The sequence below is a fragment of the Theropithecus gelada genome, chromosome 18 (assembly GCF_003255815.1).
Source record: "Theropithecus gelada isolate Dixy chromosome 18, Tgel_1.0, whole genome shotgun sequence".
Taxonomy (NCBI): Eukaryota; Metazoa; Chordata; class Mammalia; order Primates; family Cercopithecidae; genus Theropithecus; species Theropithecus gelada.
In genome coordinates, this window is record NC_037686.1 from 18,584,170 (window position 1) to 18,607,669 (window position 23,500).

The 23,500-nt window shown below is 41.4% G+C and overlaps 1 protein-coding gene across 2 annotated transcripts in view; it reads right to left on the bottom strand.

Moving 5' to 3' along the window:
- Positions 1–23,500, bottom strand: part of KCTD1 (potassium channel tetramerization domain containing 1) — a 96,753-nt gene that overhangs the window by 69,985 nt on the left and 3,268 nt on the right. The window lies entirely within an intron of this gene.

The window sequence follows — 23,500 nt, forward strand, 5'->3', positions numbered from 1 at the left end:
CAAAGAGATCAAATTAGATATACATGAGAAGCACATTAAAATCTGAAAAAAGCTGAGTGTTGTGGCTCAAGCCTGTAATCCCAGCTACTCAGGAGGCTGAGGCAGAAGGATCACTTGAGCCCAGGTGTTCAAGGCCAGCTGGGACCACACAGTGAGATCCTCTCTCAAACAAATAATACAATTAAAAAATTTAAAACAAAAAAATAAAATCAAACCATCATACGCCTAAGGTAAGCCTTGTGTGGTTTTCTGAGAATCTTACTATCTAACAGAGTTTTTTGAGTCTGGAAAAATAGTGGTGGGGAGCCTCCCATAATCTATTGTTGATTCCTCTTTCCTAAATTAAGAAAAGCTGCAAGCAGCTTGGGAAATGCAATTTGTGAAACAACAATTAATGTTTAGGAGATCAAACTCTGGCTGATGCCGGAAAGATGACTTGGATTCTGGGGTCTGAGCACACTCAATGCTGGCCAACGGGGCTTCAAGCAGAGAACAGACTCGAATCTGCAGTCTCAGAACAGCTCAGCCTGAGCAGGATTTGGAGACTGCAGCAGTCCCACTGGAGACAATGTAGGGGACAAGAGGGAATGAATTCATAAACTTCTCAATTATTATCTTGGTATCTTCTAGTGCAAATACTTTGAGCCCATCATTGAAAAGGTGCATCCTACCCATAACAACTGGATTAGGATCTAGTCCTCACCAGGCACACACTGCCTGCTTTCCAGCAGGGGGAGGGGGATGCCTGTTGCTAGGAACAGCTCCCAACCACCCTTACTTATGGGCCAAGGTGAAGGCGCCAAGGAGCATGCAAGACAGTGCTCAGAGGCTCCATCACTATCCAGCTTTAGTGAGACACAGAGAGAGACAAGACTCCCAAAGATTCCCCTATTACAGACAAAATGAGAAAATTCAAGGTCCTGTTTTATTTCAAAACATTGTCTTTACAGATAGAATTAGCTCACTTTAACTGTATGTATTATTTATATTTTTTCCTGTAGGAATGATCTGCATTATTTACATGAGCCCCCAAAGTCACTCAGGCTCAGGAATCAGTATCCCAGTGATATTATTCATCCTGTATTGTTCTTTTTTCAATATTGTTCAATTTTTCCCTAACCTTTAAGCAGCTGCCATACACTCAAACATTAAGAAAGCTCTACCTTTCAAAACCCATATGTGGTATGTACATATATGTTTGAATGTGCATATGATATCTCTGGAAGAATCCATAGGAAAATGTTAACAGTGGTTGTCTCTAAAGAGGAAAATGGGGGATTGGCAGTCAGAAATAGGAGGCAGAGTCATTTTTCATGGTATATTTTTAAATTTTAACATGTACATGTGTTAAATTTTAAGACATTTTTTAATTTAAAAAAAAATCTAAAGGCACAAACCGCATATGCTCTTCTGGAGTCATTTGTTACAGGCACAACTTGTAGTTCTCCTTTAACAAAATGCCTTGATCTCACTGTTTATATGTACTGCCTGGATGAACTCCACCCAGAAAGGACCTCTGGAAAGAATGCTGAATATCAAAAAAGTTCATTTCCCTAAAAAAAAACTCTCTCATAGAAAACCCAGCCAATACTAACTGCCAATCCCCAACACCTTCCTTTGATGAGTGGTACAGGGCAGAATGATCCAAACACCAACTTTAAAAATCTTGGTTTCTTTTGCACACGCAAGTCTCTTTTTCTATCAGTATGGACTTTCCAGCAGGCCTTAGGGGTTAGGAGGAAGCTCCGTTGTGCTAAGCAGGGTGCAGACACACTCTGTTGAGGTAGGACCACTAGTATCCCCACAGACCAAATCTAGATTAGAGATCCTAAAGTAACCACATGACAAACTGCAACAATGCACGTGCTCTGATCCGCTGGCGGAACAAATCTGCTTCATTTCCAGGGCTGAATTCAGGGATGTGATTACCTTTTGTGAGCCAATATTCAATCATTTCCCACAGCCTCCAGTGAGGTCCAACTAACTGCTCCACCTCATTCCCTTCTCTGCAGCCAAGTCAAACTGAACTAACTTGGTATTTCCCAAAGATTTTCTAAAACCTTTGCATGAGCTGATCCCTCTGCCTGGGATGCTCTCCTATGGTCAGCTTCTTCCTGCCTCTGCAATTTCTTTCCTGAAGCCCACATCTAAGCAGCCTCACTCCCCTGATAACCAACTGTCATGTCCCCTTGTTTTCATTTTCTGTAGATACATTTATATTTACTACTATATAATGTTTCCTCCCTCCCTGCCTGGCTTCCTTCCTTCCTTGACACAGGGTGTTGCTCTGTCACCCAGGCTGGAGTGCAGTGGCATGATCATAGCTCACCGTAACCTCGAACTTGTGGGCTCACACGATCCTCCCGCTTCAGCCTCTCAAAGTGATAGGATCACAGACAGGAGCCACTGTGCTCAGCATATTCTCTTAATGTTACCTATTTCCCCTTTCTGTCCATCTCATTCCCCCTACAATATAAGCTCTTGAGAGGGCAGGACGCTTGTCATTTTGTGGCCTGCTGTCATTTCCAGAGCCTACACCTGTAGTAGGTGTTTAGTGAAGAGTAGTTCAGAGAGAGACATACAAATTATTTAGACAGTTTACACAGATCCTGTGTTTCTGGAGGCAGGTGGCCAGTCTTTAATAGCATTTTCCTCTGGGTTGAAAAAAAAAATCCAAGGCGGCACAAAATTGTGACAGTTAAATGTGAGAAAAGAGACCAGTGAAGAAGCAGCCCTCTCCGAGGAAAGCCCGTTTGTTGGTTATGCATTTCTGGAGATTTGGGGAGCAGCAGGAGGAGGGAGACCATGCTGCCCATGCACAGTGAACCTCTCTGGGCCTCAAGGAATTCATGAAATTCAAGAAATCTGCGGGATTCCTTCCAGCTCTTGGAGGCTGTGATCTAGATCCGGGCTCCCAAATAGAGGACGTCGCACCACTGCAGAGCTGCAGGATTATTTGAGGTGGCACGCGATGACCATTTTACGGCTTCTTTTTTTTTTTTTTTTTTTTTTTTGAGACGGAGTCTCGCTCTGTCGCCCAGGCTGGAGTGCAGTGGCCGGATCTCAGCTCACTGCAAGCTCCACCTCCCGGGTTTACGCCATTCTCCTGCCTCAGCCTCCCGAGTAGCTGGGACTACAGGCGCCCGCCACCTCGCCCGGCTAAGTTTTCGTATTTTTTAGTAGAGACGGGGTTTCACCGTGTCAGCCAGGAAGGTCTCGATCTCCTGACCTCGTGATCCGCCCGTCTGGGCCTCCCAAAGTGCTGGGATTACAGGCTTGAGCCACCGCGCTTCTAAATAATCCTACATGTGTTTGAATAGGTATTAGAAAATATAACTAGGGCATCAAACCTGGGATTTCGTGGCGACTGTCACTTGAGATGAGGCTAGCATAGCCAAGAGAAAGATGCTAGGGAAACAGAAATATGGCAAAGTCAGAAAGAGCAAAAGTCAAGCCCAAGGCACACGGAAAGGGGTCCCTCTGTTCCTCCGCCTCCTTCAGCGCATCCAGAGGGATGCTGGGGACCCAGGAGGGGCTCAGTCAACCCTTGAAAATGCTGAGCCAATCCCATTTGAGAAAAGATAAAGAAAAAAAAAAAAAGACTAGGAAATGGAGAACAATGTGTGGATTAAAAGCAGCTTCTCTCTGAGGAAGCCTTTCACCTGAAGAATTGGTATTTTCAGTCCCATTTATCTTACATTTTTCTTTTTTTGTCTCCGACAACTTTCAAACCACAGAACATACAATGACCAGTTTCCCTAGGATTTAAAGCAGCCTATTTTCTGTAAAATGTAGTGATGCCTAAACAGTGGAGCTGTGAGCGCTAATGCTTTAACCCCTTAATTCCCAAACTACCTGTTTTTTAACTTCCCTGCCCACTGCCTGAGACATTATCATAAGCAACTTAAAAAGCCAAAGTTTCTCCTCCTTGGCCTTTTAGGGACAGAAATTTACTCTGTAATGCCAGGAAGGGCCATACACATCCTCACTGACTGGCCCTCTGCAAGGTGGGAGGTCAGGATCAAGGACAGGTCTGCCTGCCCAGAGGAGGGAAAAAAGCTGCTGAAATGGGAACTACAGAGAGCTTCAAAAGGGAGGAAGAGAAACTAACAGAGAGAAGAATAAAGCTAGCATTAGATGTGGAAGACAATTGAGTGACTTACTGCTCTAATGTCATTCCATGTCAGCGACTGAATTTTTCTTTTGTGTACTCAAACCAAAACAAAGCTATTATTAAGGTTGTATCAAGATCTTCAAACAGGTGAGGCTGAAAAACACATTTTTATGTTTACGTGAAAGAGACCTACTGCAAAAAAAAAAAAAAAAAAAAAAGTGGGGGGAGTGGGAGGGATGACGAGGTGAAACATAAAGGATTTTTAGAGCAGCAAAACTATTCTATGTGATACCATAATGGCACAGATATGTCACTATACGTTTGTCCAAATCCATAAAATGTACAACACTAAGATGAACCCTTCTGTGAAGTATGGACTTTGAGTGATAATGGTGTGTCAGTGTTTCAGCAATTGCAACAAATGCACCACGCTGGTTCTACATGTCAATCTTGTGGTAAGTTGTGCTTTTTTGGAGGCAGGAGGTTTATGGGAACTCTACATAATTTTTGCTCAATTTTGCTGTGAACCTAAAACTGCTCTGACAAATGTTAAGGAAAAATAAATAAGAGGAAAAATTATAATTGCAAATCCAGTAATTTTTTTCCAGAGAAAGCCAGCAAATAGCAGCCTAGCTCTTCCCTGATGAGCATCCAGTCTACTCAGGTCCAACTCAGCCTGAAATCTAGAAACTCTCTCTGCATACAGGCACTGCACTTAAAATCAATTAAAGTAATGCTAACAAGAGCCTATTTTAATTCAAAAAACACCAGACCAGCATGTTGCACAGAATGGAACTCATTGGTTCTCTCTGTGGTCTGAGAAATATTTCTAGACAGTGCTCCTATTTTATTAGCTTTTCTTTCAATACTATGGGCCCCTACCTTGAACTTGATCCTCAGCTTTTGTCTCCTGCTCAAAGTAAAAAGGATGCTGGAGTTCATCTGGTTGAACGAGGAACAGCCTTTAATGGGGAGCCAGGATCCTTTCCTGGCCAGGACTCCCAAGGGAGTACAGTGGGCCCCATGTGAGGAGGAGGGTCCCAGAATGGTGGGAGGAAGGTGAGACCACAGTGACAGCCGAAAGTGGGTCAATCTTTTCCTTCTGAGTTTAAAGTCTATAAAAAGTTAATAAAATAATCTAAAGCCAATCACTCCACCTGTCCTCAGGACCCCGCCATGCCTACACCCTGCCATCTCTCTTGCTCTTTCTAAACAGGTTCAGGTCCTCTCTCTTCTGAAAACCATACGGGATCCACCTATCATCTCCTCTGGAGCTCTGCCTTCCTCCAGCTGTTGCTCTGCTGCCTGACTCCTTGACAGTCAAACCGGAGCCACGTTTCTGTTCCTCGTTCCTCACCTCTCAGGTTCCCTCAATTCTCGCCAATATGGCTTCTGCTCCTTGTCCCACAGAACTGTTCTTGCAGAGATGACTAATGGCCTCCCTATAGAGCAGCTGCAGGACACACACCCAGGCTTCATCTCATTTGAAATCTTAGCTGCATTGAACAAAATGGACCACTCCCTTTGCCCCTGAAACTAAGGCCCACAGTTCCCCTCCTCCCCTCCAGCCACTTGTTGTGGTTCTATGCCGGCAACACCTTCTCTGCTTTGCCTCCAAAGATTCCAGTTTCTTGAGGCCCTCTTCTCTTTTGTCACTGTAATTTCTTTCTAAGCAAAACAATCTGCCCCAGTAGCTTCAGTGATCATCTGTAAACTGATGAAATTCCAAATTTAGTCCTCCAGCCCAGACCTTTGCCAAACCTGTGTATCTACCTGCTTATCCAACATTTCTACCTAGTCACACCATAAGCCCCTCAAGCCCAATGCTTCTAAAGCAGACTCATCACAGCCCCTTGTACTCCCCTGCAGTGGCCTCTGTTTCCACACGTAGCACCAGCATGTCAATATCTACTTCTGTTCACCCACTACCGCCATCCTAGTCCTCAGACACAATGACCTCTCCCCTTGCTCTGATCCCTCTGCAATCCATGGTCTGCATCTCCTCCTCCACTCAAATCCCTTCCATGACTGCCCTGCCTATATATAAGATGAGGCTTGAAACCTTTAAATGGCCTTGGCACTTGCACTTTAGGGTCCTTGCTGAACTCTTCAGTTTTCTCTCTTACCACTTCCCTATCCTCTCTAGGTTACAAGCCCATGAACTTTCCTTTCTAGAATATTCTGGAATGTTCCATGTTCTTTCCTGTATCAGGGCCTTTGCTCATGTACATTTCTGTCTACCATGTCTCTTAGTCCAAAATCCTTCTCTTTGTTGCTCTCTCTGCACCCCCAGAAGTTAAAACAGAGTAAATCCCAAAGGAAAAGGAGACCCAAGAGAAACTAACCAGTTGACAAAAAGTACCAAGACAGAAAAACAGGTAAGTTCATCTCCATTTATTAACTGTACTTTGTCCTCTCAGACCACATTCTTTAAATTTAAAATAAAATGCAACCCAAGGAGGTTGTGCCTAACCGAATACAAATTTCCAAATGATATTAAATAACTCTGAGAACACTGATTTTAATTTCTGCAGTTGTGAATGATCAAAAAGACAAATGGGATCCATGACCAAATCCCATAAAAGTAAAAAGTAAAACAGGATTAGTGACAATAGTCACTGACATTTCCTAACAGAGGAATGCTATGTCCTAATAGTGACAGAATTAAACTAGGAAAGCGAGAAGAGGTGCTAAACATAAACAACATCAACAAAACCCCAAGGTGGATGGCTAGACCTACAGACAAGGATCCACGCCTGTCTCTGGCCCTTCTCTTCTGTAGAAAGGGTGCTTACTTACAAATCAGAGTCTCCCAAGGCAATGGAAATGGAAGACTAAACGGATTCTTGCCCTGGGTTGATATTTATTCCCTTAGGATTTCAAAGCAGTATGTCTAGAGTTCTTTTTACTCTTTTCCCTATACCCAAATTTTAACATGGACCCCCTCAAGTTGGAGTTCTTTCCCTAAGAACTTCTCAATTTTGCCCTGTCAACCCTACACTTTGAGTAAATATATATTAGGTGATTCTGAACCTCTATAAAACAGTTTATCTTTGTTGTATTTCCAAGGATTTAGAGGTTGAGCCAGGGGAAGACAAAAGAGATATGAGGGTTAAGGGGAAAGGAAAAAAAGAAAGAAAAGAAGAGTAGGCTTGAGGTAAAAGGAAAAGGACATCCATATAGACCCAAAACACAGAAGAGGCTGAAAGTCCAGATTTGGTGACTTTGGGGCAAGTCCATCTTGGTCGTACCCCTCCCTCATGCACAGAGGGCACAACCTACCAAACCAGACCCACGCCTCACTAGGACAGCAGTATTACTACCACGACCACAGCTAATTTGGCTGGTGATTTATTTTGGGTGTATGTGATACCTACTAAGTGCTAAGAAATCAACAGAGAACAAATTAAAATTGGAACATACGTGGTAGAGCACTTGACTTAACCTTCAGGGCACTGTCTTAATCGTCTGATCCTGCAGAGAACAGCACAGTGCCAGGCACACAGTAGGTGTGTAAAACTATTTAAGGGATGATGTGGGGTTTTTTCTTCATGTGCTATTGGAAGAGCTTTTTATTTCTAACCTTCACAGCTAAGGAATTTGTTTTCATCTTTTCAAATAAGGGTAAAATACTTAGATTCTTTCTGTTCAAGGCAAAGAGGGCAAAGATTATCAAGTAACCTGAAAATGTTACTATAACATATTTTTATTAATTTCTACAAGTACTTTCAGTACTGAGTATGTACCAACCACTGTGGCAGGCATGGGGAATAGGGCAGTGAGCAACACAGACCACGTCCCTGCCCTTGAGGAATAGACTTTATTTATTTAAAGAGTAAAAGGAATTAAAATCATGAAAATATTATTTCTCACTCTTAAAAACGTATAACCATTATTTTTTTGGAGGACTACTCTGATTATGGCAAATAAAAAATAAAATAGGGAGGCCAGGCATGGTGGCTCACACCTGTAATCCTGGCACTTGGGAGGCTGAAGCAGGAGGACCCCTTGAACCCAGTAGTTTGAGACCAGCCTGGGCAACATAGGGAGACTGTGTCTCTATTAAAATAAAATAACCCAAAATCAATTGGAAAATTTCAACCACAGGTTGAAATACTTTAAGTCAAATACATACACATTACATTAAATCAAATATTGTAAAAAAGAAGTATGTGTATATATCCTTAAAACATATAAATCCTAACCAAAAATGACAGCATCGTAAGGTATACCAAAGTACGTTCAACTTTAAAAAGCTTGACCCAGTATCAAAATTCGTATCAAGAACAAATGGGAGCTATAAAAACAGAATTTCCCTCAGTGTACTTAAACTTTGATCTAATTTAGAAGCATTTGATTTGCAGACATTTTTTTGCCAGGATAGAATCATAGGTTCTTAGGGTGGAAAGAGATTCTAACTATCACCTGACCAGGTATTCCTGGATCCTAGCTGCCCTATTCAGAAGGGCTCTTCCTAAATTTGTTTGGTGAGGTCACCCATTGACAGCAAGTAGGAGGATCAGGATACAGTTTAGCTGTGAACAGCAGCCTCCTGAGCTGATCTCATTCTCCAAAGCTAATCCCACGATTCTTTAGTATCACAAATATGGATGAAGCATTTCACAAACAAGTGCTTACCTTTCTTAACAGTTTCTTTTGATTCCATCAATAATACCTTAGCTGCTTTCTTTTATAAGAATGAGGGAGAAAGGCCTGATTTCTTGACAGACCTATCTGGAGAGCGGCAGTTGGAAGGAAAGTGTGTATCCCAGAGAACAAAGATCTTAGCCCTTGAGCGATTCATTCAGATTTTGAGTGGTATGCCGGGATGAGGACGGGCTGAATAAGGCAGGATGTAATCCCACCATAAAGGCTACACATAACCTAACAAGTGAGGAGAGGCGGCTTTGTCAAGAAGGAAAGAGATTCTGAGTCTTTGAGTCAGGATCAATTCCTTTTTTATTCTTTTTTTTTTTTTTTTTTTTTTTTTTGAGACAGGACCTTGCTCTGTTGCCCAAGCTGGAAGGCAGTGGCATGATCATAGCTCACTGCAGCCTTAAACTCCTGGGCTGAAGAGATCCTCCTGCCTCCAGAGCCGCTGGGACTACAGACATGCACTCCCACAACTGGCTAATTTTTTAATTTTTTGTAGAGATGGGGTCTCATTATGTTGCCCAGGCTGGTCTCAAACTCATGGCCTCAAGCGATCCTCTAGCCTCAGCTTCCCAAAGTGCTGGGGTTACAGGTGTGAGTCATGGCTCCCTGCTGATCACTTCCTGCCTCTAGGCCGGAATCTGCTACTCACCTTCTCTGGGCCTCCATCTCCTCACCTGTGATGTCTACCCTACCTAACAACGGGTTGAGGTGGTCAGAGAAGGTTGGCTCTGGGTTTATGCAGTGCCTTATTGTGATTATGTTGGCATGAGTGGTCAGTGTGGCCAGCTTCTGTGGGGGTGTGACCCAACTGATGGGGAAAAAGATGACACATTAAGAGGAGGAATCCTGGGGACTAGAGTAGCTGCTCAGTTACTTCCATCTATATTAAGCATGGTTTTATGAGTTTTCCTGTCTTTCCCACTTGACTGTCAAGTCCATGGGAAACAAGACCTTCAGTGCCTTGTTCTTTATTGTGTACTCAGTGATCAGTGAAGCTGGTGCTCAATAAATGTTTGTTAAGTGAATAGAACAAGTGAAAGACCTGGGATCCAGTCCTAGGTTTGCCATTGACCACCTCCTTCCTGGAGCAGGTCACTTAAGCTCTCTAGCCTGAGTTGCTATGAGGATCATACGGAATAGAGAACCTTGAGTATTTACATAACATGTGATACACAGATGTTAGTTGTTGGGTTGATTGTAGGAACAGATTCTTCAGGAATGAGATATGTGGTAGCCCTCTTACCAAGCAAAGCATTGAAGGCTAATAATCTAACTGCGATTCACACTTTATGGTGCAGATAATGTTTGCTGACTTTATTTCTAAACAAGCTAGTATAAACTAAATTACGACTAAAATGTGAATTATTTGATTGTTTTTGTCAACTGAGCAAGTATTTTATTTCAGTCAAGTAGGAAAAGGGGGCTAAGAGAATGACTTAATTTGTCTCAAATGAGCACTTTATTACAAAGAGTGCTACTGTTCTATGTAATACATTGCCAGAAAGTTTCATATTCTTTATTGTATTTCGATGAGATCTTTTCTAGCTAAGTGGCCATAAGAATTTTTTTTCTTTGTTTCCTCTGTAGCCCAGGCTGTAGTGCAGTGGCACAATCTTGACTCTCTGCAACTTCCACCTCCCAGGCTCAACCAATCCTCCCACCGCAGCCTCCAAGTAGCTGGGACTACAGGCATGTGCCACCCTGCTGAGCTAATGTTCATATTTTTTGTAGAGATGGGGTTTCACCATATTGCCCAGGCTGGTTTTGAACTCTTTGAGATCAAGTGATCTGCCTGCCTCAGCCTCCCAGAGTGCTGGGATTACAGGTGTGAGCCACCACTCCTGGCCTTTGAGAATATTTTAAAGCTATAATAAAAAAAAAAAAAAAAAAAAAAGCAAGCCATGGAATTTGCAATTTATCATCTGATTGTGTTCGATTTTAATAATAAAAGTGTAAGAGTAGCCTAGCTCCATATTCTACATGATGAAGATATTTCTTTTTTTTTTTTTTTGAGACGGAGTCTCGCGCTGTCGCCCAGGCTGGAGTGCAGTGGCGTGATCTCGGCTCACTGCAAGCTCCGCCTCCTGGGTTCACGCCATTCTCCTGCCTCAGCCTCCTGAGTAGCTGGGACTACAGGCGCCCACCACCGCGCCCGGCTAATTTTTTGTATTTTTAGTAGAGACGGGGTTTCACTGTGGTCTCGATCTCCTGACCTTGTGATCCGCCCGCCTCGGCCTCCCAAAGTGCTGGGATTACAGGCGTGAGCCACCGCGCCCGGCCGAAGATATTTCTTTATTGAAACACATTTGGAATATGGTTTACTGGTATCACAACATTCCAATGAAAATTATAAATAAAAAGTGACTGATCTCTGTAAGTACACTGCTTATAATTAGGAAAAATCAAATTGCATTTTTTATTACGAGATGGATAATCTTATTGAAACCTGAAGATTTCTATTGCCCACACTTGTAATTCATTTTAGTTTTTTATTTATAATCTACTTAAAAATATACATAGAAAATAAAATCTACTTAGTGTTTGTTCAAAATTAATCCTTTAAATATTTTACATAAAGTATATTTAAACTTTTCTTTCTGTGGCATAAAGGAGAGAAAAAAGTTTGTGTTTCATTTTATTTTTATATTTTAGTGAGTCACATAATACCTACCTACACCTATAATTTAATATCCATCCTTCTCTAAGCTTTAGTTTTTCTTATTTGTCTCGATTATCATTATTTTATCCTTGCCAAAGATGTGAGTTCTCCAACTGGTTTCTTTGTACATCTCCACACTTCTGCCTGTGTTTATAAATAGTTTGTAATTTTTTTGGACCCTTTGTCTTATCTTTCAAACAGACTACTGAAGATCATCTGTAAATTGTATATAATCTCTCATTTTCCTCTAACCTGTCAATAATCGCTACCCCATAGAATATAGATATATATTTTATACATATGTATTTTAAAGCTATCATTTATTCAGCACTTACTATGGGCTTTCAATACACGTGTATTTGTATTATTCCTATTAAGAAATGTAGTAACCTGCCTAAGATCATTCAGGTCAATGATTCATGTAACTTTAAGCTGGTCCATCCTTTGGTAATTCTACCAGAACCCATACAGAATATGAGTTTTGCTCCAAACCGCTGTACCTCTTCCTTTATGACCAGAGGTTCTTTAACCACTTACTTCTCCTACACTTTTTTCTACTGTCTTTTCCTCATTTTCCTTTTTACTCTCATATCACCGAAGTGTTCTTTATCTCTTGTGTTATCTGTTGTCACCAGCAAAAGACCTATGTGTCTGTGATTTCCACTTCTGAAGGATGTTCTTGTGGTAAGAAGTCAGGTGACTCCAAGACAGTACAATCTTTTCACTCACCTGTTCTGGCTGGGCAAGAGCTCCCTGCCAAGGGCATCATGGAGGGAAAAGCCTGGGGTTGCAGGGGACTGTCATCCTGTGCCAAGAGGTAAACCCTTCCCCCATAAAGTACCTTGGTATTACTAAACATTTTCTATTTGTCAGGCACTTTATAGTCATTTTTATTGGTTCTTTTTACTAGCTCTAACTGCATCAGAACTGCATTCCTTTTCTCTTTTAATTCAGTGCTCTGAATGAAGCGGCAAAGGCTGAGGGCCTTGGGGAGCAAGTCTTCAACTGCCAGACAGTCAGCGAACAGATAAAGAACCACAGAAACACAGGACTGGTCCCAGTGAGTGCCAGACCTCCAGCAAGGAGCCAGTCTGCACTGACCCACTGCAGAAATGGTTCCAGGGGGCTTGACTTTGTATTTTTAAAAAAGTCCCCAAGTCAACCTAAGACTGTAGCTTTCCGCCACTGATGTCTCGGGTGTATACTGACATTTGGAAGACTGGGCTGTTCATTTCACCTGAACCCATCATGTTCCCCTTTCTTTTCCTGAGACTCCAAAAACACAAAATCACACTAGGATTCATTCCATTTTCAAAAGACACATCCATCAATACACTTGTGATTTGGTGTCCTTTTTATCTTCTCTTTAATACCTAACTGGACCGTATTTATAACTTTATCTATAAGGTACAGCTTTAAAAGTACCACTGTAGAAGTGGCCTGGAGTTGGAACCAGAACTTGAACTTTGTTTTTCGGTAGGTAGGTGAATGCGAAGGTCAGTTTTCCTCATCTGTAGAATGGGTATGCTGAAAGTTCCTATCTTTTCTCTTCAGCTTGCTAATATTCTGTGCATAGATTCACAGGACTTATCACACAGTCAGGGTTTATTCATTTGGTTACTTATTTGCCTGCCCCATGAGACTAAGTGATTCCTCCAAAAAAAAAAAAAAAAAGATTTTTTTTCTGTGTCCCCTCAGTCTGTCTAGCCCAATACCTGACACTAGGAACTGCCCTACAAAGTCCCTGGAATGAAATCACATACAGGAAAGCCCTTTGCCAACTGTGAGGTACTGTCTACAAGCACCTTAGTGGTTACTCAGAGTGTGGCCCCACAGACCTGAGAGGTGAAGGAAACCACGCTGGGCTCCAAAGCCATACATTTAGTGAGTGGGAGTTGTAATTAACATGTGAACTGACAGGGTACCAGCTCTGGATTTTGTGGGATTATTGTACATACGCTCAATCTTAAAATATGTGGCTTCACAACAGGGTGAACATTCAGAGTGGCTCATATGTGGTGGAATGTGGCAGCTCACTTGGAATGGGGACACCTAAAATACAAGTGTACTAAGGCTTACCAGAGAAGCCTGCAATGTTACAGCAAAGAAAAGGCTTAAATTTTTTGACAAGGTAATATTTTATTTTTTCCTGGGTTTCCACATTCCCCGTACATGCACTTCAGGTTTAACTGCTTAGTCTTTCAGTTCGCTTAGGCCAGTTTTGGTCCCATTTCTGAGATACTAATACACACCCCTTGCTCTCCAGGGCTGACCTGGGAACACTCACCAATGAGATAAGACTGGATCTCCAGCCAGTCCTTTGGACTTGCCCTAGATATTCCACTGTAGTTTCTCCAGTGTCTTCTCTTAAATATTTCTAAGTTATTCTTTACCTCCAAATTCCTACCTTGCACACAGTAAGTGCTCAATAAATGCTTTCATAAATGAATTTGCTTTTCAGAGTTTTTCTGAATAGCATTCTCTTTCACCTTGCCTTTCTCTCCTTAGATCTTGGCTCACATCCCAAGAGGTGGTTCTAAAAACCCCTCAAGGGAGGAGTTACAGGATGACATGGGATTCTATGACTCCATGATCCTTTTCATAAATTTAAAAAAAAAAAAAAACCACGAGACACATTCCTGGAACATTACCACCCCCACCACCTCCATAAAGTGATCCTGAAAAAACAGTAAAATCCAGCATTGTGAACACCCTACCATTAATTATAAAAGACGAACATGTGAAAGAACTCTGGGATGAGTGGAAAAGAAGCTAGCATAATCAGCTTTCTAATGTTCTTGTTACACTTTTATTTAGGTCTGTGTGTTTCTACAGCAACATGTTTCTAAATTGCTACCTCAATGCACTGAAAAATAAACATTCAGCAAGTCTCTTTTTTTCTGGAGTAAAAAGCAACAACAACAATATTTGTTCAAGATGTAAGAAAATATCTAAAATCTATTTAGATATAGTTTTGTCAGAAAGAATATCACAAAATAGAAGCCAATATTCCATATAAACTGGCTTAATACAATATGCTATTCTATAAAACCCAAAAACCTATTCCATAAGGACTATGCTGGCTGAATACTGTAAGTACTTGAAGGGCAAACTAAATCAGAGGTAATAAATCCCTGCACTGTCACACTAAAAACAAGTTACAAAAGATCATTAACTGGTCAGCAATAATGTATCAAAATACCAACCAATTATCTTAATTCTATAGTCTATTTCAACTGTGTATTAGTACACCTCAACTTTAAGTGACATTTCTATTGATTTACATAGTATCCAAGACAGAAGTGAAGTATTAGAAAATTGTAATGCATTTTTGCATTAGGGAAACGTAAACATCATAGCATAAGCTCTAGCCAAATATAGACCCTACTTCTAGAATACTGAAATTAAGAAATTTATGTAGATTATAGCTATAATGACCTTCATAATATTTTAGGAATCCCAGTATAATGACCATTCCCTTCATCTCAAGCCATTCCAAATAAAATTTAATCTCTTTTGAAAAACTGTTGATTTCACTCTGTTCATTGTTGTCTCATTTCATTTGTCAATGTGCTGTAGCCTGGGCAGCAGTTATGCCCATCAGTAGGCTCCCCAAGTCCTAGTGCTAATTTTTTAGCACTAGAAAATTTCCGGCTAGGCATGGTGGCTCACGCCTGTAATCCCAGCACTGTGGGAGGCTGAGGCAGGTGGATCACCTGAGATCAGGAGTTTGAGACTGGCCTGGCCAACATGGTGAAACCCCGTCTCTACTAAAAATACAAAAATTAGCCGGGCATGGTGGCACACGTCTGTAATCCCAGCTACTCAGGTGGCTGAGGCAGGAAAATCACTTGAACCCAGGAGGCGGAGGCTGCAGTGAGCTGAGATCTCACCATTGCACTCCAGCCCGGGAAACAAGAGCAAAGCTCCGTCTCAAAAAAAGAAAAGAAAAGAAAAGAAAATTTCTAAGCCTCTGTAAAGAGCAACAGGAAGGGTCTGCAGAACTAAGTTAGAAGAAGGTGTGGAGTTAAATCCCACGTGGGCCACAGGACATACAAATCTTAAGGAAAAGTAGAGGAGAGAAAACAGGCTTTGAGGTAAAGCATCCACACAGATGGGCTTTTTTAGGTTAATTGTGAGAGGGAAGAGGGCCCAGGTAGGCCAGAATGCCCGAGCCTGCACTGAGATCTCGTATCTCCCAGAAGACCTGCAAAAGTGCTACTGGCCACAGTCTATGGACACCGCAAAAGAAGAAACGGCAGAGGGGCCCCCTGCACAGCACCTGGACAAGCTACTTCCAAGGGCCAAACTGAAGGCTGGTAAAGATCTGCATTTGTTCAAATGTAAAGCATTCTGCACTAAGATAACAAACTGATAGCAAATATTCATATAGTGCTCATGTCTGAAGCACTTTTCAAGCAGTATCTCATTTAACACCCACGCTCCTGTGAGATCAATGTTATCATCATCCCCGTTTGACTGAGGAGGAAACTGAGGCACCCAGCGGTCTGGGCAGAGCTGAGATTTGCTCCAGGGGATGTGGCTCTGGAGTCTGTTCTTAACCACTACGTGATATGGTTTCTCAAATGAGGTTGCTCCAAATCCCAGACTCAGCAAAGGCTGGGGGCCCCACACAGCAAAACGGAAGCATGCCACACACTGGAAATATCATTTTGTGTGTCTCTGCCTACTTATATCATTGCTTTGTAATGCTGTCTTTTAACACGTTCTCTCTTCTTCAGTTGTTCCAGAAAGCATCACAGGTAATAATGTGATTTCATGTTCTATCATCTTCTCTTTATTGGATTCTTTTATTTGAACAGTTGATAAGAATTCTGGAATCAACGGGCCATGGGTTTGAAAGCGCAGACTGTGGAATCTGACAGGCTGGGTTCAAATCCCAGCATAGTTACTTACCAGTTGTTAGGGCTTAAACAACTGAATCAGCATCTATGACCCTTAGCTTGCTTCCTCCTTTACAAAATGAAAATAATAACCATAATTCCTGGGAGGGCTGCATGAGGATTAAATGAGAGACCACATCAGCCAGTGCTCAAGATGTTCAGAGCACATGCACTGCCTAGGAGTCTTTTCAAGTGCAGGGGCTGATTCAGGGGCACAGAGTAGTGGGATTTTTGCATTTCACACAAGCTCCCAAGTGACGCAGATGCTGCTGGCTGGTGGACTACTTTCAAGTTTTCAGTATGTCTTCATTATTATTAATGTTAATGGTTATATTCTACTCCACAGCTACGGAACCAGTTAGAGATTGTGACAGTTTACATCAGAACTCTCCAACGAATAAATCAAGTTTGTCTCAGCAGACTGCAGTACAACGAGATGGGAGCCTCGTGCCTTATGCCCCTACAGTGCTCCCCACGTTCACTCCTGCCTGGATCTGGTCTAACAGTCCACTCGCTGACCCGTAACAGCCAGGAATGTGGAAATAATTCACGTTTCTAAGTTAAGTTCCTTAAAACCGCATGTCAAAAACCATAGCAACTTGAAATATCAGAATTAATCCACAGGCACAAGAAACTTATCCTCAATACTTATTTCTCAGATCATGATGAAAATGAAGGATTTTTTCAAATATCAAATTTACATATACGTGTATATATGAAGATATTATCTATGAACATTTTGTCTAAATAGAGGGTGAAGCAGAGAAATACACAAATAGGAAATTCGATTTTAAAGCTATAGGTAGTGTACTTAACTAGTTTGGTCCCTGGCACACCGTGAAAGGGCCCAAATGGGAACCGGTGCTATAAATAATTGCTTCCTTTTTCTTCTTGTGTTAAGACAGAAAGGATGGGGATTGAATGGGGAGATACTAGGCTGAACTGGGTTAAACCGGACTAGGCACATGAAGTAAAACTAGAAATTCATGATCACAAGCTCCCAAACTAGTCCTGACATTTTAATTTGCAACTGAATTACTCACAAAGGAAGCAACATCTGTCTCTGTCATTCCTTAGCATTCCTTTCTGGACTCCTCCTCTTCTCGCCTAGAGGCCTACCACCTAATGCTGTCTTAAATCTGCCAGCCTCTTTGGGCAGCACGTCTTACCTGCCTTCCTCCCAGACTGCATCAAAACCTTCCGGGTTCACTGCCAGTTGGGGGAAAGCAGTACACTTGACTCTTGAATGACAGGGGTTTGAACTGTGCGGGTTCACTTATATGCGGATGTTTTTCAATGAAAGTCACACCAAGTGTGCCTGCCTGTCCTGCTTCCCCTTCTACCTCCTCTGCCTCCTCTGCCTCTGCCACCCCTCAGACAGCAAGATCAACCCCTTCTCTTTCCCCACTTCCTACTCAACCTGAAGACAAGGCGACCTTTATGATGATCCACTTCCACTCAATGAATAGTAAATACATTTTCTCTATCTTATGATTTTCTTGATAACATTTTCTTTTCTCTAGCTTGCTTTATTGTAAGAATACAGATGATACATAAAACATACAAAATATATGTTAATCAACTGTTTATGGTATTGGCAAGGCTTCTGGTCAACAGCAAGCTATTACTTAAGTTTTGGGGAAGTCAAAAATTTGTTATAAGCAGCGTTTTGACTGCAGGGGGTTGGCGTTCCTAAGCCCTGAGTTGTTCAATGGTCAACTGTAATTCAGGGTGTGAACGAGTCCAGATACTCCCAGGAAAGGTTTGGATTATGAAGAGGATTTTCAAGTGGCATTGCCTCTTCCCGGTGGAGATGGTGCTGCAGGGTTGGAGGTGCAGAATGGGCTGGTGGAGTGGGGATCACTAAGAAGCCTGAGTCCAGCCTCAGCCCTCTCCCTCCAGGTCTCTCCAATTCCCTCAGCTCTCCCGGGTTACATAAAATGAACTCATCACTAGAGGCCTGCACCATCTTCCCTCTGCCCTGCAGCCCACAGGATTAAAAACAACCAAGGTCCCTGCCTGGAGAAAGAGGAGGTGAATCCCACACCTTAGGATCGAGAGGGTCTTCAGAGAAAGGAAATTCTCATTGGGGTTGAAAATGTGAAAAGCTAGCCCAAAGCAAACTGTGTACATGCAGGAGTTGCCTAAAAGCACATGTGATTAAAAACTCCAAAGAAAACGCAGACACTTTTGACTTACGATACCGTAAGATAGCTCCTACCTCCGTTATTGTTGAAAATTCTGTTACCCAAGACTTGGGCAAAATTTATCATATCCACCCCCAACCAAAAAAAAAAAAAAAGCCCTGTCTGTCATGAATGAAAGTTTGCTGTCATATGTAAGTGGATCTTTTTTAGGAAGAAAGAAAAGGCTCTGTCAGGTTGCTATATACTATAAGCTAAAAGGTAAGAAGTCTGACTGTAAAGAAAGTGTTGAAAGGAATTTGGAGAATCACTGAAAACCCAGAACAGGCCTCATTAGGTTCAGCTTTCAGCTTCCTGTAGTGCTAGTGTGGGCACAGCAGGGTCTGTTGTCCAGTTTACGGTCATGGGCATTAGATAACACAACCTCATATTCAGATTGAATCTCTACCCATACCCTTTGCTGTAGTGTATTTCAAAGGACTGAAAAGATCATTTATTTCCGGGCCATCTAGAAGCTCATGCTGTTATAAAGACTCAAAACCACTCACCACCCATGTTCTCTTGGAAGAGAAGAGTAGGCAAAGGAAAAGTTTTTAAAAATCTGAAAATCCAAAAGAACTTTATAGAGCCCAAAACTTTAAGAGTTCACCTGTTTCCCCTCTGATGATCATGTAGCAAGCAGAGAATTATTTCAGCTTTAAGGGTACAAGTCCACTAATTGCCCAGCCTCTGTGAATCCCTCTTGAGGGCAAGGACTGAATCCTGCTCCTCTCTGCAGCACTTAGCAAGCAGAAAGATGCTCAGTTAACAGTGGATGAATTGAATTCAGCATCTTAGAGCACTAAAAATGTTAATTAAAGAAGCGTGCCTGTGCAATGTTTCAAATCCTAAAGCTACGTTTTCATTCATGTTAGTTTACCAAGGTCAATCCATATCCCCCTTTTTTGAACAAATTAATTCATACTACCTTATCCCTTATATAAATTGTCCAAAGAAATCTTTAAAAAGGCAACTTGACTATTGGTACAATGCAATGAATGACAGTTAAGTCAAGAGAAGTAAAATCGGTTCTACAAAGGAAAGTTCTAACACGTGACAGACCTACAGATGACTAGTTTACATTTACGTTCCTAAGATTTCAAAGACACATACTACACTGGAACTCCTGTATCGATTCTGCTTTTGAAATGGCAGGTAAAACACCAAAAGGTGTCTTGAAACTCAAGTTTTATTGGATAACTGAAGTAGCGCTTTGACTGGCCTGGACCCACTTGGGTGAAAAGTTCCCAGAAAAGAAAGGCTTCTTCCTGCTTGAAAACTACTTAGTAATGACAAGAGGGTGGTCTTTCGGTGACATTTGCTTGGGGAGCCAGATTTTAAAATCAGGATGACACAAAGATTTAAGTTTTAGATGAATGGGGTCTACTTTCTCCCTTGGCAGCAAGTATTTCTTTTTCTATTTCATGGGTCAGCTTGAGTACAGAGTGAACTGACATCAGATATGAGTTTACATCAATTTAAAATAATACTCCTGAATACTGGTTGCAACATTAATACATGAGTGCATGAAAGAGAATATAAAGGTTCAGATTTCTTTCCCAAAATGACTGCTGCAAAACACTGAGTGCATCACCTTTTAACTGTCTTTATTTTGATCTAGTTTAAACAGGTAAAGAAGCCAAAATTTTGCCAATGAGACTACTTGTCAGGTGGTAAACGATTAATTTATAGATTCCTGTTACAAAAGCCAAAATACTAGGTGCTCAGTAACTACCTCCTGAATGAAGAAAGTTACGTACTTGTGTACAAGACATTTAGTTTCTCCACCAACTTGAACTTTTCATAAAGGAGAGCAAACATTCTTGCAGCAGAAAAAGGAACATAGCCACAAACTAGTATTAAAAATCAGAAAAACACCCACTCTTTAAAAGGCAGTTAATCTTAATAGCTCCAAATAACCATGGCAAGAAGTCTTGTTACAATTGCTATACTCCTTTCATGTTTATAAAAATTTGATTCCATCTATAAGAAATAAAGAACATCCCTCCCTCTTAGTCTTCAAATTCAAACTAGGACTTTACCAGTTATTTCAATTAATACATAAAACGCATGCCTTTTTCTATTAAGTAGATACATTAAGTATTCCTTCTTCCTTGCCCCTACAGCACCTGAGTCGATTCCCTGAGCTGTCAGCCTCTGGCTTCTCCTCAAAGGTAAGTTAATAAGCAACTAACTGTGTCAGCCTGCTTGCAGCCTCTGCAGTTTCCACCCCGCAAACTATAAGGACCAACAGCCCACAGTGAAGACAATAAAACACAAACAGGGGATGTGCACCAGCCCCCACAATCTTTCCACTAACAGATGTCCTCTCTACAGAATTCCTTAAAAGTATTTCTGGAAATAATCTAGGTTAGGGTCAAGCAAGTGCAACTAAAGACACCTTTGTCACAGTTTGCAAATGCTTCACACTTTTGTTTGGCACAGGAGAGAGACATGTCTACAGAAACTGTAGTGACAAAACTATGACATTCAGAATCTAAACTTTATTAGTATTTTTTCCTCTGAGAATGATAAAGAACAAAATTTTTAATCTCTATCATCCCTCTAACCTGAAGTACTGTTCTCTGAGGTAGGAAAAATGCTCTATTTTTATGCAAAGAGGATAGTTATAAGCATGGAAGATACAGTGGTAAGCAGTTTAAAATGGGCTACATGACCTCTACCTGGGAGCTTGCAAACCGTACCAATAACTGAATCATTTTAGATCACAATAGCTATTTGGGGGACAAGGGAACTAAAACTACCCTTTACTTTTAACACAACCATTCAAGAGAATTAAAGAGTGGACCAGTTAAAGCGACCATCACAACCATCGCCATAATTCCTTACTCACCCCAAAAGCCAGATACTTCACGTGAGCAATCACACATTCCATAATCTTTGTTAATCCTTGAATGCATTCATTTTTCAACCAGTCCCATCTATAATATACTTAATAACACCCTCAAAAAGTAAAAAGAGTAAATGCATTTAAAGAAACTGGCTCTTCATCTTTTGAGAAACTTGCAACATTAGTAGAAAGTCAAAACATCAGTGTGTGACCTCTCTGTTATCAAGAAGTCTCTAAGATGGTCAACAGTGGAATTCCGTATGACACTACTTGATGAAGTCCAGTCAGTATTAGGCTAGAGAGCCTATGTTTATGATTAAGTAATAATGACTGAAGCTGGAGCTGCACCGGGCATTTCCTGGGGGTTAATGACCAGCCAGAACAGTTGATAACCCAAAGCAATGCCACAGGCCAGCAACCTCCGCCAGGCATTAAGCCCCAGGAAATGCACTGAACCTCAACCCTTACAGTGATTTTAATACATAAAGAAGGAAAAAGTTTGCTATCAACCTTCTACTGAGCAATACTTCAATTGCTCAGACTTCATAAGTGAAAAGCTGACTATTAAATATGTGCAAACTGAACAACTTTTTGTAGTGTTTTAACTAACAGGGACTTGGAGCTAAGATCTTGTTTGAGAGCCATAATAATCATATAAGCCACATATGGACACTCAAATCTATATTTAACTTAGGAGTTACCTGACAATAATGCAAGAATAATAAAAGCATCAGTATACAGTCTTTTTGGAGCTGATTTATTTTACTCAGGTAAATAAAAGATAATGACTGAAAGACTGCATTCCTTAGAACAAAACCAAACCAATGAAACAAAACCCTCTTATCTTTTGTGGTTCTTTATGTCACAATTCTATATTACACTGGTGTCAAGAAACCAGCAGACAAATGCCAGTAGACAAACTGTTTCATTGTTATCCCAAGGCCATGCATGCCTTAATAAACTTTCTTAGGCTTTTAACTCTTAATCAGGTGCTCTTCTAAACTAGGGCATTTCAAGGGTGTTTACTGTATCAGAAGAACGTGAACATTTATTTTTTCTTTCCAAGAAAAAGCAAACCCTAAATTCTCCTCCCCATTCTTAAAACTCTAACACAACCTGTCAGAAATGGACTACACACCCGAAGTACAGAAGACACAGAGCCTACAGGTCTTGTGTATTTTAGAGAACTCTGGTGTTTATATTACCACTCACAGCCCCTTTCTCAGTTGGCCTTGAGGCTTGCCCATTAGCTGGTAAACGTTTGAAAGGGTCAGTTTGTCCAGAACTGGAATTTCCACTTTGGAAAAAGCACAGAGGTACCTGACATATGTTCCTGGAGGGCCTGCACTATACCTTCAGACTTGCAAAATTCCTACTTCTGCTTGATGGCAGGCAGGTCACAGTTGTAAAACCTCCAGTGGCTACGCCTGCCTCTGCAGAATAGAGCACAGTGTCCGAAGACTCTGGTTCCTGACTCCTAGAGTGTGTCCCAAAAATGAATATAACTTTACTAATACTCACGAAAATACTACCCTGGGGAAAATAAGGGAAGCAGCATCTAACACTAGAGGCTCCGATCTCGACCCAGAATTTGGCACTGCTTTGACTTAAATAATGTTAGGGTTGAAATAATTTCTTCCTCTTTGATGAGGACAGTGAAGCCAAGAGAAATGAAGTGATTTGTTCATGCTGACTCAGCTGCTGGGTTAGCACTCTTACTCTCATTACCTACTTCATAGGTATTATCTGCCCTCTAGGATGGTGAGCTCCATGGGGCTAGAGGGAGACAGCAATGTTTCAGTGCCCACAGTGCCGGGCACCACAGGCCCATACACTAATTTGTAGCCTGACTGAAATTGCAGATACCACGTTCCCACCTGAATAATAACTCTAACAAGAGACTTTAGTTTCTGAAAATTGCACCCCACACGGCCACTTTACATTCGACTACATGTTACAGTATAAACTGGCACTCAACTGCCTGGCTCTCCACTTTCCACCCCTTTTCTTAAAAAAAAAAAAAAAAAGGAAAGAAAAAGAAAAAAAAAGCTACAGGAAGTGGGATTGGCACGTTTTCTTTTCAATAATTTATAACTGTTTTTCTACCTTCCAAAGTCATGGCGAATATGTAAT